Source organism: Akebia trifoliata, chromosome 16 (assembly GCF_017979445.1).
Source record: "Akebia trifoliata isolate Shusen 1 chromosome 16, ASM1797944v1, whole genome shotgun sequence".
In the NCBI taxonomy this organism is placed as follows: domain Eukaryota; kingdom Viridiplantae; phylum Streptophyta; class Magnoliopsida; order Ranunculales; family Lardizabalaceae; genus Akebia; species Akebia trifoliata.
The window spans coordinates 19220557-19237613 of NC_141390.1; the positions used below are offsets into that span (position 1 = coordinate 19220557).

The 17057-nt window shown below is 33.9% G+C and overlaps 1 protein-coding gene and 1 long non-coding RNA gene across 3 annotated transcripts in view; one reads left to right on the top strand and one right to left on the bottom strand.

Moving 5' to 3' along the window:
• Positions 1-323: 323 nt before the first annotated feature.
• LOC147382731 (protein STRUBBELIG-RECEPTOR FAMILY 6-like) overlaps positions 324-17057 on the bottom strand; it is a 43801-nt gene continuing 27067 nt past the window's right edge. For both annotated transcript variants that reach the window (XR_015173906.1, XR_015173907.1), the window contains 3 exons: positions 2797-2896; positions 2408-2684; positions 324-599 (listed from right to left, as the gene is read on the bottom strand). The gene's annotated coding sequence lies outside the window, so the exon portion shown is untranslated. The remainder of the gene's footprint in view (positions 600-2407; positions 2685-2796; positions 2897-17057) is intronic.
• LOC147382732 (uncharacterized) lies at positions 2903-12691 on the top strand. Its single transcript, XR_015173908.1, has 4 exons — positions 2903-4882; positions 10784-10920; positions 11549-11672; positions 11920-12691. It is a non-coding gene; the product is annotated as an uncharacterized LOC147382732 (long non-coding RNA).

Consider the following 17057-nt stretch of genomic DNA (forward strand, 5'->3'; position numbering starts at 1 on the left):
CAGTATGAAACGGTTTACAGACCGTTTCTAATTGAGGTGTCCTTAATAAATTTAAATTGTTAAAACCCCTTCCAGAACCAGAATTTGAAATGGCTAAAAACTATTCCAAATCTACGTTTATATAATAGTATACACTAACCCAAAAATATTTTAGACATCGGATTTTCTAAGATTGATGTCTTGAATCTAAGATTTTAGACATCAGTTACAAATCGATATCTAGAATTGTCATAAACTGATATCTTAACTTTAAAAAAAAAAAAAAAAAACTTTTTTTTCTACGCACCTATTACCCACGGTCAAAATAGACCCAAATAGAGAACATCAAGGTTTCTATCACATTAATTTATACACAAAAAGAGTTACAATGAGTCATAATTTACAAATCCAAAATTATAATGCATCGATAAACCCTTCACAATCATTACACAAGCACAAGTGCCTACAAGGAAACAATGCCATCACTCTCCTTCCCTATCTTCTTTAAGATCCCTACAATGCCCGCATCTATCAATCAAGCAGTCTTTCGTGTCACCACATTGCATACTCTCACGATGAGCTTCATCACCTTCAACAAAGTGTCTGAGAAGCAAGTGCTCCTGATCAACCAAAGAACCAAGGACTATAAGGTGAGAAACCTTCATGTCCACTATTTAGCTCCAAAGGCAGTCCAATCATAAGCATAAATAAATTGAATACAAATAAAAGAGCCTAAGATAAAGGACCCAGAGTCCGTGTTGACAGTAAAAAATCAAATTTTAGTTAATGTTATTATTTTTTCAACATTACCAAGTGAAGGATTCTCAATGAAGAAACGATGAAAATGAAATTGATAAAATAAAAAACTGATCAACAAGCAAGAAACTAACTTTGTAAAATCCATAAAATAATCCATGGTTTTCTCAAGCTTCCATCCTCGATATTCTCCAGCCCATGGAGGAAGTAAGTGGTGGAACAAAGTCAGCATCACCTTCATTCCATATGAGCGAACCCTTTGTATGATCCATTTATATCGTTTCAGTGTTGCATAATTAACCTATGTCATGCCAAAAACTAAAATAAAACATCATCCAAATTTATCTCTAATAGCAACAAACCCCATCAAAATCGCTTATCTATTTCTTCTACTTGATTCATTGTTGGGTTTGATACAAAAGAAAATGGTCATCTCTGCTGTGGTGCAAAAAAAGTCCCTGAACTAGACCTCTCTCCTCTCTCTATCAACCAAGAATTTTCACCATCTAGTATGCATAACTTACTTTTACCAAAAAACACAATTCTAGATCTTAACAAGAAGTTCTTGAACACTATCACCAAACAATCATGTTGTAATCATTATTATTATATTTGTGGTCCACCAGAAGAGCTTTGCAATGCATCATAGTGCCCATAACCATGATAAAGAACACGAATAGGATTTTACTTCCCATACTCTTCACCATATTCTGTTATAATTTTTAGGTCCCCAGATTTTTTATCCCTCGTGAAAACAGTAATGGGCATCCTGCAAATAAAAGCTTGCCCGTAAACCTCAAAATTTTTTACATGATCAAGTAAGAAAAGCCATACAGTAGGGATGGTTAGTCCTAATGTACATTTATAACAAATGCATAAATATTTTGCAACCTTAACAGAAACAAACTATGTCCCCCATGCCATGCACATAGTCTACAAATTCAATACAACGACTACTAGAAGTTAAAGCCACCTGAACTAACCATATTTTTTCCTAAATGTTTGGGTGGTTAAGATCATCTAAACTGTTTCTTTTGGGGGCTATGGTCTTCGAGAAGTGATACACCAGCTTCGGGTTCAAAATAAAGATATGGAAATATAAATAATCACCATTACAACAAGACTGTCCACATTGACATATAGTAAGTAGCACCAGCATGAGTAAGCTTTTAGCATTAAAATAAGTGTAAAGGATAGATTGTTGCAACATAATCAATTTTCACAGTAAAATAATTAATGATACCAATTCCAAATTTTAGGTGCCATTCAGTAAACTGAGCAAAAACCTAATAATTTGTTACCTCATCAGTGGGTAGCAAAAGGCCCCATAACCTTAAAAGTTTCACTTTCAAAACTAATTTCATGGTTTTTTTTTTTCTTGGCAGGTTTTCCCTTACAATCTTTCTCATATATATATATTACCAAAAATAAATTAGTGCACCTGTAACAATTTAGATAGTACCATTAACAGGTATAATAGGATTAAAAAGCATCTGTTTCCAAAATAAAGATGTATAGGGAAGCAGTGATATTGACTAGGAAACTGGCTAACTTTCTTACCAAGTGTATCATGGGCATCCCGCATCAATATTTTATAGTAAGGCATTAAAAATGTAATAAATCTTCCAACAATTCAAAAATTAATAGTTAAAAAGAAGGGAACATGACTTACTTGCGAAGAACAAAGAAATCTGGCTTTCCCCATGAGAAAGAAGTTGTTGATTTGTCCACTTGTGGAGAAGCATATGCAGAAACAACTCTCTCACTGGGAAAAGATGAAGGAATATGCCAGTTCTTGCTCACATTTCTCTATAAATATTGTATGAAATAATCAGAGATAGTTGAGTAACCAGAAGCTTGTTGACATTCTCACTAGCATAGCAATCGATTTCATTCAACCATTGCTTTACATTGTTGAAACTTTCTTGGTCTGTTACATCATAAACTACCTGTCCAAAAACCCATCAATGTAAGACATTTCACTTTAGTGACAAGCGAACTCAGGTTGCACTTGTGCAAACATACAAAAAAGAACAAAGAATAAAAATGAATATTACTTACTATACTGCCATGTGCGCCCCGGTAGTATCTGCTAGTGATTGTCCTGAAATGTTCTTGCCAGCTGTGTCCCACTACATGATCAAAAAAAAGCAGTAGAGCACTACACGAAAAAAGTGAATTAGGAACAATACTCTTATATGGCTTGGAGCCGTTTCTTATTGAAAATGGTGTTAAGCTGTTTTGCTATTACAAACCGTTTCTTCAAGCTGATTTTAGATCAGGAAGATCGAGAGAAAACCATTTTAATCTCACATTCCAACAGGAACGAACAAAACAGAACGAGCCCTAAATCTTGAGAGAAATTTTCACTTTCAATTCTCTCATCTTCGATTTCTCCAAGTTTTTTATTTTATATCGATTTCTCCCATCTCTAATCGCTCATCTTCGATCTCAAACCCTAACGAAGCTCATTTTTGATCCTCACAAAACCCTAACAATCTCTCATCTTCAATTTCAAAATCCTATTTGAAATCAAGTAGTTCAATTTCATTTCTCCCATTTTGATCTCGTTACATAGCGAGGAGCTACTCAGAAGGAGCAAGTGAGGATCCTCTACCGAAGAGCCCTAAAAAATACTATAATCTTCTTCTGATCCACCATTTTCATCAAAATCCTATTTGGAATCAGGTACATTATCTCTTCTATCAAGATGTAAGCATTTAATCCCTTTTTGATTTATAATTCTTCTTCTGATCCACCATTTTCATTTTCTCTGGATTTGATGCTAATAAATCTGGGTTTCCTATTTAACTCTAACCTTCAGCCACTAATTTACTGGTTTTACAAATCCAAGGTCACACATTGTGTGCATCTCTATCCCCAAATCAGCTTGAAATTGGGATAAACATATGGAACTAATTCCTGTAATATTCCATTACTGATTGACTGGCACTTGTTATGAAGTTCATGATAAAATCATTGTTCTCATTTCTTTATCAGAATCCTTATTTTTTTCCTTATCGTATTTCATCTTTCTACGCTAAACCAGATTCGCTATCTTCTACTTCAAAGATTTTCTTTTTGATTTATTGATTGTGTTTCTTATGTTGGCTTTCTTGAGGATTGAGAAAGAAGTGATTCTATTTGATTAATATTCTATAGTAGTTCTCCAAACTGCAATTGAAAAAAAGAAGTCATGAGCGCACTACAAGAGGAACAAAACAACCCATGAGCGCACTACAAGAAAATAGGGAATTAGGAACCCTATTTTAAAACAGTTTTTAGCCCTTTCAAATTGAAAATGGCTTTAAGCCATTTTTCTATTGAAAACCGTTTCTCCATATAGGTTTTTATGTTAGGAATATCAAGAGAGACATTTCACGTCCCGCATTCTAACAGGGAAGAACACAACAGTGCAACGAAATCAAACGAACCCTAAAGCGTCTTGCATTCTAACATTTCACGTCTTTTGAACCCCTCAGAGAGAGAAATTTGCATATTTGATGACGGAATGAACCCTAAAGCTTGAGAGATATTTGCTCAGTTTTAAACGATTTCTCCTAATATATAGATCGATTTGTCCAAATCTACATATCAATTTCTCCAAATGTTCGCTTACTCACCATCTTCGATTTCAATTTCTGATCAATAGTATAGCAACATATTGCTTTGGTAGTTATGACAATAAATCGCATCTAGTATAGCAGCATAAAAAAAAAAAAAGTTAATAAGAAGACCGACAATGGGCTAATGGTGGATTCGTTGTCAAATAAGAGTTGTTTCTTTCTTGAGGAGTGCGAGTTAGCTTCTTCCACAAGTTATTTGGTGTTCATCAAAATCTTGCGATGAAGATTGTAGTGCTTAAACACTGATGGGTCTCTAACTTCTGAATTTTTATTTTTTCTAACTCGATTTTAACAAGTCCAATATTCATGTTTTCAACTAGCAACATACAACTATTGTATGTCAGCACCCCTGATGTGGTGAAGGAAATCAGCCTCTACACGTCTTTGGATTTAGGAAAACCTTCAACTCTACAGAAGGAGCGTGGTCCTTTGTTTGGACAGGGCATTCTGACTTCTAGTGGAGCAATATGGTCCCATCAAAGGAAAATCATAGCTCCAGAGTTTTAATGGAGAAAGTTAAGGTAATTTCTCACTTCAGAGGGGTGTCCCATTCCTATAACAACATATGGTATCTACGTGGCACAATTATCTGTAGACATGATGTGAACCATTAAAATATTCTTCATTATATATATATATATATATATATGGGGGCGGTTCAAGGGACATATGTAAAAACAATGGTTTTTCAAAAGATGGGTTAGAGGTTTGGATTGATCTGATTTTTTGCGGGGATGGTCACTATGATGAGAAGATCATCCTCACAAAAAATCAGTTCAATCTGAAACTTCTAAATCCATCAAAAGTGATTTACAAATTATTGACAAAAATTAGCAAAAAATCGACGGTCCACATTCTAAATCACTTTTAATGGGGTTAGAAGTTTCAGATTGGATTGATTTTTTGTGATTTTTTTTTTTTTCTGGATGATCTTCCCATCATAGAGATCATCCTTACAAAAAATCAGCTCAATCCGAAAGTTCTAAACCATATTTTGAAAATTTATTAATGTTACATTGTTTTTACATATGTTTTTTCATATGTCCCTTGATCCTGACCCTATATATATATATATATATTGTGTTGTATGTAGGGCATGGTGAACCTATTGGTGGATTCTGCAACCTCAATATTGAAATTGTGGGAGGGTAAAAATGAATGTGAAGGGGGATTTGGAGACATAAGAGTAGATGGTGATTTGAGAAGCTTTTCGGCAGACATAAGGAGGATGGGAGACATTTGATGGCTCTAAGCCGTCGAATTGGGGATCATCAAAATTTTCAACTCCCATAGGTCGTCAAAATTTTGCTTTCTTGTCAAAATTTTCAATTTTCACATAGTAGAGCCATTGCCCTAATTGGTGGGACCCTTGGGCAATCCTTCTTCAAATTCCCCTTTTACCGCATTGATAACAAGTCTTAGAATTGCAAGCCATTGCCCTGATTGGTGGGACCTCCCACAACAACCACAAACCAGACGATTTCCCTCTAACACGTTAGGCATGTATTCAAATTTCGTCTTCTTAGTTTCTTCATTCTAATCTCTCATTGCCACCAACTCTCCTTTCTATACTTTTCCCTTTGTTTCGGGGTACTTTTGAAATTCTTCGTGAACTTGTTTTACTTTTAAGGCTCGACCAAGGAAGTCGGTGAATGAAGTGAATTGTTGTACTGAGAGCTTCCCTTTGATGTCTGGTTTTCATCTTTCCTCAAACTTATCTACCCTTCTATAGACACCCCATTTTTGCATCTGTCCAATTCAACAATTCGTCACCCGGCTGTTGTAGATTCCTAATGATGAGCATAAAAGAACTCCAAGCCTTGTGAGTAATGCTTAATTCCTTCTGTTTCTAGCCTTTTCATCCCCCCTACTCATTATGACTAGACATAGAAATTTACGCACGTTTAGGATCGCTATACATTACACCCAATTTAGCAAGCACGTATGCTTAGGTTCGCTATACTAGGAAAATATGACTTTGGAACTTAGAAATACTCACACAGTGACTGAAAAAAATCTCACGCTAAAATTTGAAAAAATTCGACCAAAATGATGAAAATACCCTTCATAAATTTCGGACCTCCGAAAAATCTTGGAAGTACTTCCATTGCACTTAGAATGCGATTTCGAGTCTAACGGGACTCAAATCAATGAAAACAAAGAAATCTACAAAAAATTATCAAAATGATAAAAATACCCCTCATAAATTTCGGACCTCCGAAAAATCTCGAAAGTACCTCCATTGCACTTAGAATGTGATTTCGAATCTAATGGAATCCAAATCGATGAAAACAGAAAAATTCAAGAAAAATTGTCAAAAAATCATAAAAATGACTAAAATGCCCCTCAACATCCAACTCTAACATAGAAACCCTAATCCCTAGGAAAATAAAATTCAAATAAAAAATTTAACTAAAATTTAACCAAAAAATCAATTTAAAATCCAAATCAAATTCAAATCGAAAATCTAATTGAAAATCTAATCCAAATTAAAAATCAACAAGTTAAAAATCAAAATCCAATGAAAATTAAAAAAATAATAAAAATGACTCGATCGATTAACATTTTATCAAAATTAAAATCAAAAGTAATTGATTAATTAAAACTCAAATTATAATTAAATTGAAAATCAAATTAAAAATCACTCAACCAATTAAAATGTAAAAATAAAATTAAAATCGAATCGATCAACCAATCAAAATAAAATCAAATCGACCAACAACCAATAATACAATCAAAATTCAAATTAAATCGAACAATCAAAATTCAAAATTTAAAATTAAATACAAATTCAAATTCAAATTAAAACATCCAATTAAAATTTAAATCAAAATTAAAATTCAAACCCAAATAAAATATTTTAATCAAAATCAATCAATTGGAATCAAATTATTGATCAATCACGACTCATTAGTGAGGGACGACCATAGTACGAGTAACGTGAAATCTCCACCTCCATTTTTTTATTTTAAAAAAAATATTAATTAAAAAAAATTGGAGAAAAAAAAACTAAAACGTGGGCAAACCCACTTCTTCTTCTCCAACGTCCTCAACCCTCTCTCCCTCTTTCTTCCCCACTTCTTCTCCCATCTCTCCCCACTCTCCCTCTCTCACGTTTGAGCGGAGAACCACCCTAAAAGAAGAGACACAATCATTAGGGGGGGGGGGGGTTTCTTTTGTTGCTGTCCATAGAAGAAGACAACCTGCACTCTACTTTCTTCTTTCAAAAAAAAAAAAAAAAAAACTGCAACACCTCAACTCCCACTACACCTCTCCTAATAGTCCCCTTGGTGCCCAACATCCCTCTCAGTCTCCATCATCACTTACGCCTTCCCCTGAGCTCTCCTCTTCTGCTCTATTACTGCAACATTCATTGCTACAATAGCCCTCCTCAGTCCTCTCTCTATCACGTCCTTTATACCATCCAATCCTATTCAATTCATTGTCGCAACACGACCTCTTCTTTACATCCCTCCTCATCAACAACATTCTAACACAGTCACACTTTTCTCAGCCAATATTTTCAAGTCACAGCTGCAACACTGTTACTGTGCACATAGGAATGCCCCTGTTTTTGCCCTCATCTCTCGCGTCCCCGTAGTAGCAAGTACTCACCGATCTTCGGGTCATATCTGAAGGAATCAACTTGCCGTTCTCCAATCAGTAGGTAATTTATTTTGATTCATTTTTTTTATTTTCGTTCTTGCTTCATCTTTATTTTTCATGGCATGTTTCTTTTGATGTATCAGTAGAATGAGGAGAATGTTTTATTTTTATTTTATTTTGGTACTTTACGTTCTCATATATACTGTGGCATATTGATGGGCTTAGAAGAATTTTTATGTTTTTTTCATTTTTTTTATTTGTTCGTGCATACCGATAAGAGTAGAGGAGATCTACTCCCTTTGCATATTACTGTTATTTTTTTTATCATTTATTTGTTTTAGCATAATGGTGTGGTTAAAAGATTTTTTTAGGTGTGTTTCCATGTTTTTCGTTTGTTTTTACGTATCAATAGGGTAGGAGAATATATATATATTGTTAGTTTTTTTTTATTCTTTTGCATATTAATAGGTTAGGAGAATATTTTTTATGCCTCCATCTTGTTTATTTATTTATTTATTATTTTATTCTTGATTTCACTTTTTTTTATGCATCCGAATCAATTCATCGATTTTTGGGGTATGCGTAGCACTATGGCAATCTTTACGATTCCGAAATATTAGTGGATCGATTCGCCCATCTTTTTTTTTTTTGTTGATAAATTGATTGGTTAACTCGCTGATATTAAGTTGGTGGACCGGCTCATTAGGTGTTGATATTTGTTAGGTCGATTTGTCGATTTTTTATGTTATTGGGTCAAACCATTAATATTAATCTACTCATAAGCCTTTTGGTGTACACAAAAAATAAATAAAAATCGATTTTCTCAATAAAAATCAACAAGTTAACTCAATGATTTTGATACACGTGACAATTCATAGAATCAAGATTTCATTGGTTAAAAAATGTGTGAGTCGACTCACTGATTTTAATACACTTGGTGATTCAAAAATCAAGATTTCTTTGATTAATAATTTGTAAGTTAACTTACTGATTTTAGTACACTTGGCAATTCAATAATCAAATTTCTTTGGTTAAAAAATGTGTGAGTTAACTCACTGATTTTAATACATGTGACAATTAAAAAATCAAAATTTCTTTGATTAAAAATGTGTGAGTCGATTCACAGATTTGAATACACGTGGTGATTCAAAAATTGAATTTTCTTTGATAAAATGTCATCAATGAGCCAATTCATTAATTTTGTGTACATGGCATTAAAAATTGATTTCACATTCTTCCAAATGTGATTGGATCGATTCACTAAATTTTTGTCCTAAGTAAACCCTATTAAATCATATCATTCCACTACACGAAATTTGAGAATCTATGTAATTATTCTAGCCGTAAGATTTGTTTAGTAAATCCAATGCAATTTGATGATGATTGAACCCTAGTTTGACCTTTAGTCTTTGAATGTTGACCGTAGGATATTTTTAGATCATAATAGAAATTGATCATCTTGATCAGGCGGATTCGATGCCTAATACCTTCCGAAACCCGTAATCTGACCTCCTTACTCTTTATTTGTGGACCAACTCGATCCATTTTGGAGTTATCTATGATTCCTAGACCTAAACTAGGTGGCGACTCCCTATTCTTTAAAAATTTCTGAAACCCATAATTGGACCCCTATTCGCTATTTAGCGGACCGCCAGGTTGAGGCGATTTCACCTCCATTGTTTATCTTCTACCAATTTGGAGGCAAATTAAGAAAGTTCATTGAATCTTTGTTCATACTGGGTGACAGTCATATTACCTTGAGTAATTAAGTTGGAGGAATACATGAATATCCTTCCTCTTTCCCATTGATGTCGAGAAGTCACTATGTCATATTGTGTTAATTGCGACTCCAGAATTGTGCTAAAAACGACTGCTAAAGGTCGTCGTTAATTGTGACAGTTTTTGACTGTCGTTTAAGCGTCGTTTCAATCAACTGAGTGGTAATAAATAAAAATTGGGATGCCAATAGCCATTCTAAAAAGTTTCCACAGAACCTCGACTTTCGCTATTGTCTCATCTCTTACCTCTCACTCTCACCTCACTCTATGCTCGTCTCTATCTCTCCTCTCACTATCAGGCGACTGTTCTAAATCCATCGCTCAAATTCGTCGCTCTTCTCGCAAAAACTGGATAACCTTTCAAATCCATCGCTCATCTTCTCGAAAAAACTGGATAACCTCTCAAATCCGTCGCTCATCTTGGATCTCTCTCTCGAATCAACTCTCTAAGTTTTGATCTAGCGTTTCTTTCTCTCTTACTCGACTCCCTCTCTCTTTCTCTCTCAGAATTGATCAATTTTTTTTTTAATTTTGGAAAGTAAATCGATGGGATTTTTTTTTTTTTTGGAAAGAAATTGATCGGAGTTTGATTGAAAGATCTTCGCTCGATCTCTCACCCACAGATCTATGATTTTGAAGACGCAATCAGATTTCAATTTGCAAGTTTTAGGACAGAATCGATCGGCGTTTGATCGAAAGTTTTAGGGCTTTGTTCGATCTCCCTCCTTTTACTTGATTTGTGATCGAATCTTCAAGTATGTTAAAGTTTTATATTGAATCTCAGATTTTTCTTAATTATTTAGGGTTTCAAATGTTTTCAAATGTTTTCTGTTAACTAATATTGGATCTGATGCTTTTCCTGGAATATAACTTTGAATTGAAGCTTGTCTTGTTGAATATTTTGTAATTTTGGGACTCTCAGCCCGATTAATTGCTGTAGTGCTTATAGTTTCTGGCGTTTCATGTGTCTATCATCAATCATCACAACTCTATTTTTTGGGTTTAATAGTTAATGTAGAGGTTATACGATCTTACCAGATATCTTGATGGATACAATGAAGAAAGTTACAACAGCTCCGGCATTGACAACAAACCGTTTAACTGGCATTCGTGTTGTGACAAATCTCTTTAAACATTCAGTCTTCCATCAATGGCTTCAAAGTCATTGCAATGAGGTCAGCACTTCCTTCCCTAGAATAGTATTACATTGCATGACTTCTAAGGCTGAAGAATGTACAAGTTGTTTAGTGAAATATTTAGCGTTGTGAGTCCTAGAGTTTTGTTTGCTTTTGTGCACAACTCTAACATCGTATTAATATTCTTGACATATGTTTGCTCTCCAGTGCTTACTAGTAATGTTGGTTAAGAATCCTAAAAGAGGGGATTATTAACTGTATATGTACAAAAATATGTACTTTATTTATGGTTTATAAACCAAGACCACTTGTATTTCTCCTAGTACTTGTATTACTGTCCTAATCTTCAATTGAAATTGATAATGGGTTTACTTTGCGATTTTTTTTCAATGGATCACCGTAGGAATTGGAATTGATGTTTGCACTTATGAAGGATGAAAGATTATTAAAAGTATATATAGGTATGTGTGCTTTATAAGATAATTTCAGACCCTTTACAACTTTGCGTTCCAAGTAAAGTTGATTATTTCCTTAGAAATCACATAATGAAGCATAAAGAAAACAAAAGCACTTAAAGAAAATTTATATGTTGTCTCTTCTTAATTGTGGTCAAAGCCTTTATTTTTGTCATAGGAATCTATAATTAAACCACTCTTCCGTTTTGTAGGTGTGGAGTGATATAAAGATCAAAAGCATGATCTTGTCCCTTCTTCAAATGCTCAATCTGCTACGATTGGAGTTGCTCGTCTTATTATGAATTCTTCAGCAAATTTAAGGTCTTATACCTAAGGGTACATTCGAAATCCAGTAGAAATTCTTCTTTTAACTTTTTTTTTTTTTTTTTGTATTTTTTTTTTTTTTTTTTGTTTTGCTTTAAACAAGTTGTCTTGTTTCTATGTGAATCTGGAATTCACGTTCTCAAATATACATGATGTGATACATAGAGGAAAAAAAATAAATGACTTGTTTATGTGGAAATTTTATTTTGCTTATGTTAAGACCTACAAAAGTGATTATTATTTGTTCTTTTTTAAATAGGGAAGCCACATTAGAATATACAACGTGGATGATGGGTGGAAAGTTCAAAAGGACATTTTGGCCAAAAGCTTGCGATGGACAGTTACTGATACAGCTCTGTCCCCTGATCAACGCCATCTTGTAAGTTCACATCACTTGTTCAAAGAAATTACTTATCATGAAATTTGCCTTCCTGATATGCTTGTTTTGGTCACACAAGAGTATATATTACGAAGAACTGGGGATAATGATGTGGGGAATAAATGTGTGTGTAGAGGATTTCAAGCATATATTTTTTTTTTTTTGCCTTATTATAATGCACTTTCAATAATTTTGGATAAACGTTTTAGTATAATTTTCTGGTGGTGGTGTCATTGAATACCTATTATAGGACCAACATGGCTGGGTGATAGATTTTCCTAATACTAAATGATATGTTCACCAGTTATTATGTATGTGGGATTTTTTGAGTATGTTTGTGGCAACTAGATATAACAATGTTGATAAATATTTAAAAGTCTTCTAAGTTGGTAACTTTTTATCATCAAAGAAATATGATACTCTTGGTAACAAAGTACACTAGTACATAGTCCATGAAAAGGGAGTACAACAGGAGTGTTACTGTCATCCCTGTCTAAGCTTACTTAAAAAGAGAAAAAAAATAGTATTGTTGTTATAGTCCTTGTGATTCGCATAGAATGAATCTTGATTTGCATAGTATCTTAGATTGTAAACAAGGCATTTCATGTTGGGAGAGAACAAATTTGTTTTTTTTTTACTTACCTCGCTCAGTTATGATGCAAATTACTCTTGCTTCCCTGTATTAAACAAATATTGTTGCCTCCCTCAATGGAGTTGTTTGGGATCAACAAGGACACATTGTGACTATCATGGTAAGGCCTATTAACAAGTATTTATTTTGTTACTAGAAGCTTTACAATTACACTGGTGATTTCAACTTGTCTAATCAGCATCCAAATTTCTCTATTTATCCTTTCCTTATCTAATTGAGTTATGTTTGATGATAATTGAAGGTTCCTTCATTTCCAGATGATGTGGCTATGTCTCTTATTGAGGAGGAACTTGGCCAGCCTTGGCAAAATATCTATTCTGATCTTACTTCCTCTCCAATTGCAGCTGGTAGTCTTGCATAATTTTTGTTATTGTACTTAATTTTTATGCTCATTGGGTTGTTCTATCAACATATAGCCAATAGTTAGGAAAACTATCTCTTACTTAGCTTCTGCATGGCCTGTTCCAAGGCTAATGCATTCGTGGCAAGACATTTGTTGTGCTTCTAAATCTGAGATGGGATCGTATGGTAAAGTTATGGGTGTCACATGTTGTTCCAAGTCAGATGCATTGGCTTTCTTGTTAATAAATTGCACTATGGATTTAAATTTTTTGAACTATGGCTGGTTTATCTTAATTACAAGTATACATGGGTTGCTTAATATGGTCACCTTAGTGGGACGATAGAGTCCTTTCTCTGGATGGTTTGTCCCCTCACAAAGGAAAAATGGTTAACCATTTATCCTTTTATCGCAGGGGATGTGGAGAGACTGCTCTGTGTGCAAAAGGAAGAAGTTACCCCCTAATGCTAGCTGAAGGAAGAAAAATACAAGTGAGTTTCTTTCTTTTCTCTTTATGTTAATTGTTTTGTTTGATGTTCTATCGGTAGTAATAAAGCATATATGTATAGCTGAAATCTAAATATGAAATTGTACCCCTAAAAACAGAACAAAAATGGGTAATAAATTTGAGTACCATACCTTGAATGAAGTTGAAATTTTAGATTAATTGGTGGATTCCTATTTTTATTCCGTTGTATTTGTTAAGGTTAGCATTTTTTGCTTTATTTGAATGCAAGCATGTATGGCTGTGTAACTGTGTTTCTTCCTTCGAGTGTTTCATAATGCCTTATCCCAACTATTTGGGTCAGCAACATAAAAAAATTTCCCCTTTCAAAAGTAAACTGTTACTCTTTGTGTATAGTTTTATATTTTGAATAAATACCAATTGTAGTCTTTCTCTTAGATTAATTGTTCATAAGTTTTTTCCTTCTGTAAATAATGCAAATGAAATTTTACTTCTTGTTGAGGTTACCCATCTTTGATAACTTTTTTCTCAGGACTACAAATGTATGTATTGTTATATCTATAGCTGTTTTGCAGTATTTTCTGGTATTTGATTGTTCTAGATTGCCATCAATCTTGAAAAAAGATTAATAATGCTGACTGATTGATGGCCAATGATGTCATACTTGGTAGCAATAATACTTGGTTACTTCCCCATGTCCACACAGTACGATACCAACAACGGAACTTGATAGTTCTACTTTATGTTTTTCTGGTTATGAAACAACCTTGATGTCCAAAATATTCTCACTATATTAGAAATTTCATTACAAGGTATATGATATTAATATTCCCACATCCCACAGATTTCATTTACTTGGTAGTGTATTTTAGGATCAGTCAGCTGAATGTAGTTTATCAATGTTCTTGAATGGCAAAGAAGCATTTGTCCTCGGAAGGGACTTTATATACAAATATGTCAACACTTCCCTGCAAACTGGAGCATCAATGTTTCCTTTGCCTATGGCTTGGAAGAAAACTAAGTGGCATGTACATCTGCACATTAGATAAAATATCTTTATAATTTACTTAATAGATTATTTTATGGTAATGTTTTGTATCAAACTATCAATTAATATGATGCAAGAATATTTTTGTAATTTTTAAAAGAATTAATGTGGATTTACTTCTCACACTAAAATAAGTTGTTTAAATATGTAATTTTTTTATATTAGACTACTCGAATCTCTCAATCATCTCTCGCTCTTTCGCTCTCGCATTCATCTCTGTTATAATGAAATGTTTATGTATTTTTATGGTCTTTGGTTTGCTTCAACTTGTACTTGATGGATCCAACATGGTCAAAGTTATAATATCACCAATCAGTAACCCTTCCGAGAAGTTTGATCTATCAATTCTATTTTTTTTCCTTGGGATCTACTTTCACAAATAATGCATCAACGGTCCAACCTAATATGAATGAAAATGCAACTGCATAGGAAGTCTCATTATACTGAGGCTGACGCACATTTTTACAGAAGCAGATGCACATCTAAGTCATAAAGACATCACAAGTCATGGAGCACAATTTACAGACTTGTGACCAGATGATACTCATACTCGCATAGAAAATAACAATGGCTACCACTCTTAGCATGGCAATCCATCTTTGGACATCATGGGCCCGGTCAAAGACTCTATGTCTGTTGAGTAAATAGCAATATGCTTGCTTGCATGAATTATGGATGATATTTACCAAAAAATGAGAGAAAAACTATGGATAATGATCTTACATATCTACTTATTGGCAGAATGCGATAGATGAAGAGCATTACCATGATGCATCAAGGCTATGTAGGCTTACAGGAAGCGGATTGGTAACTTACCTTATCACAAGTGCTTGTAATCATCTTTATAGCATACTAAGTTATAAGTTGCTACTGTTTTCTTAGGCAGTTCAGGTACATTAAAACACCCAGAAAATAACTAATGAATTTTTTGGAGTTACTTATCTCCTTCAATTTTTACTTAGTGACAAGAATGTATTAAAAAAGTAAAGAAATCCATTGTGCTCTGATATTAGCCTTTGGGCCAACACATCCTTGACTAGAAAACCAGAATGATCATTGTTTAATTATTTCAGTTTATTTTTACTTTTATCTTTTGTTCATTCTTCTTCCCCAACGAGGTTTGCCAACTGTTACCGGATGTTTATCTAATTAGTTGAGTAAAATGCTTGGTTTGTTGTTTCATTTGATGTATAGGTTGCAAATGCATGCTTGAGGGGGTTGAAGTTACTTCAATTGGACCACCAAAACCAATGTGTTTTGTTTGGACTTGTTGGTATGTGAATACAAACCAATGTGTTTTAAAGGATTGGGATTAGTACGCATGAATTATCCTTGCCCCATTGTTCCAACTCTACTCACAAGCGCTATCCTCAGGACTACCCATCAGCGTGAACCATAAATCATATAAAGACTTAAACCAACCATCCTTGGGTTACTAAATAGGAAAGTAGGACAATTTCATCCAAAATCTGAAATATGGACTATCTAGTAATGTTTTTTTTTTTTTTTCTTTCACATATGCATGTAAGTTTAACTTTCACATCACATTAAAATGCTACTTGAATATTTGAACTTTTTACCTTATATGGTAAGATACCTTGGAAATATTGTATTGACTGTATAGTATGCGAAGTTTGTAAGGCCTACTTTTGATGATTTTGTTCTTCCATCAAAGAAATATGCGGATGTGATCATACCCCAGGGAGGTGATAATCATGTTGCAATTGATTTAATTGTGCAACATATCCACACAAAGCTTGGTCAGCATGACCTTTGCAAGATATATCCTAGTGTATATGCCATTCACTCAACATTCCAGGTACCTTCACTTATCCTCTTCTAAATTTATGTTCTCCTATCATGTTCTACTTGTAGGAATTGTTTCAACGAAGGGACAAAAAGCTTTATGTTCTTTGCCAGTCCAACTACAAATGTGAATTGTTTCACCTCCGTTACAGTCCTGGCTGCCTCCATAGCAAAACACCATCCTTATCATCAATCTTAGCAAATCCTTCGATTGTTAATACATGAGAGCAGAGAAGATTGGCTAAAGATGGGGCACTTAAAATGTTTTTTCTTTCTTTCTGAGGGGGGGAATGGAGGGAGAACCAATGCATTAGACAGTTAACTTAGTCATGTTAGTCGGGTTTTTTTGGGATTGTTGAATGGCAATTAAATACACTATCTGAGTTGATGCCTAGATTGGCCATGTGCATTATAGCATGGACACAAAACACACCCCTATTTTGAGTCTTCGCCCATTAGAAATTCTTGTTTGTTTTTTTTCCTTCTGCTTTCTTCAAGTACTTGGTGTAATTATGCTCATGCTTGAATCCCTTGCAACAAATAAGAGGGATGCATACACTAATCTGAGACCGGGAAATAACAAAGCATGACTTTGTCTTTTATTTGGATAGGCTTATTTGTCTAGTATATTCTGCCATAGAAGTTATTCAAAGTTTATATGTGCACTGTGTTTAATATTTCCCTTTTCTGAAATCTTACCAATACA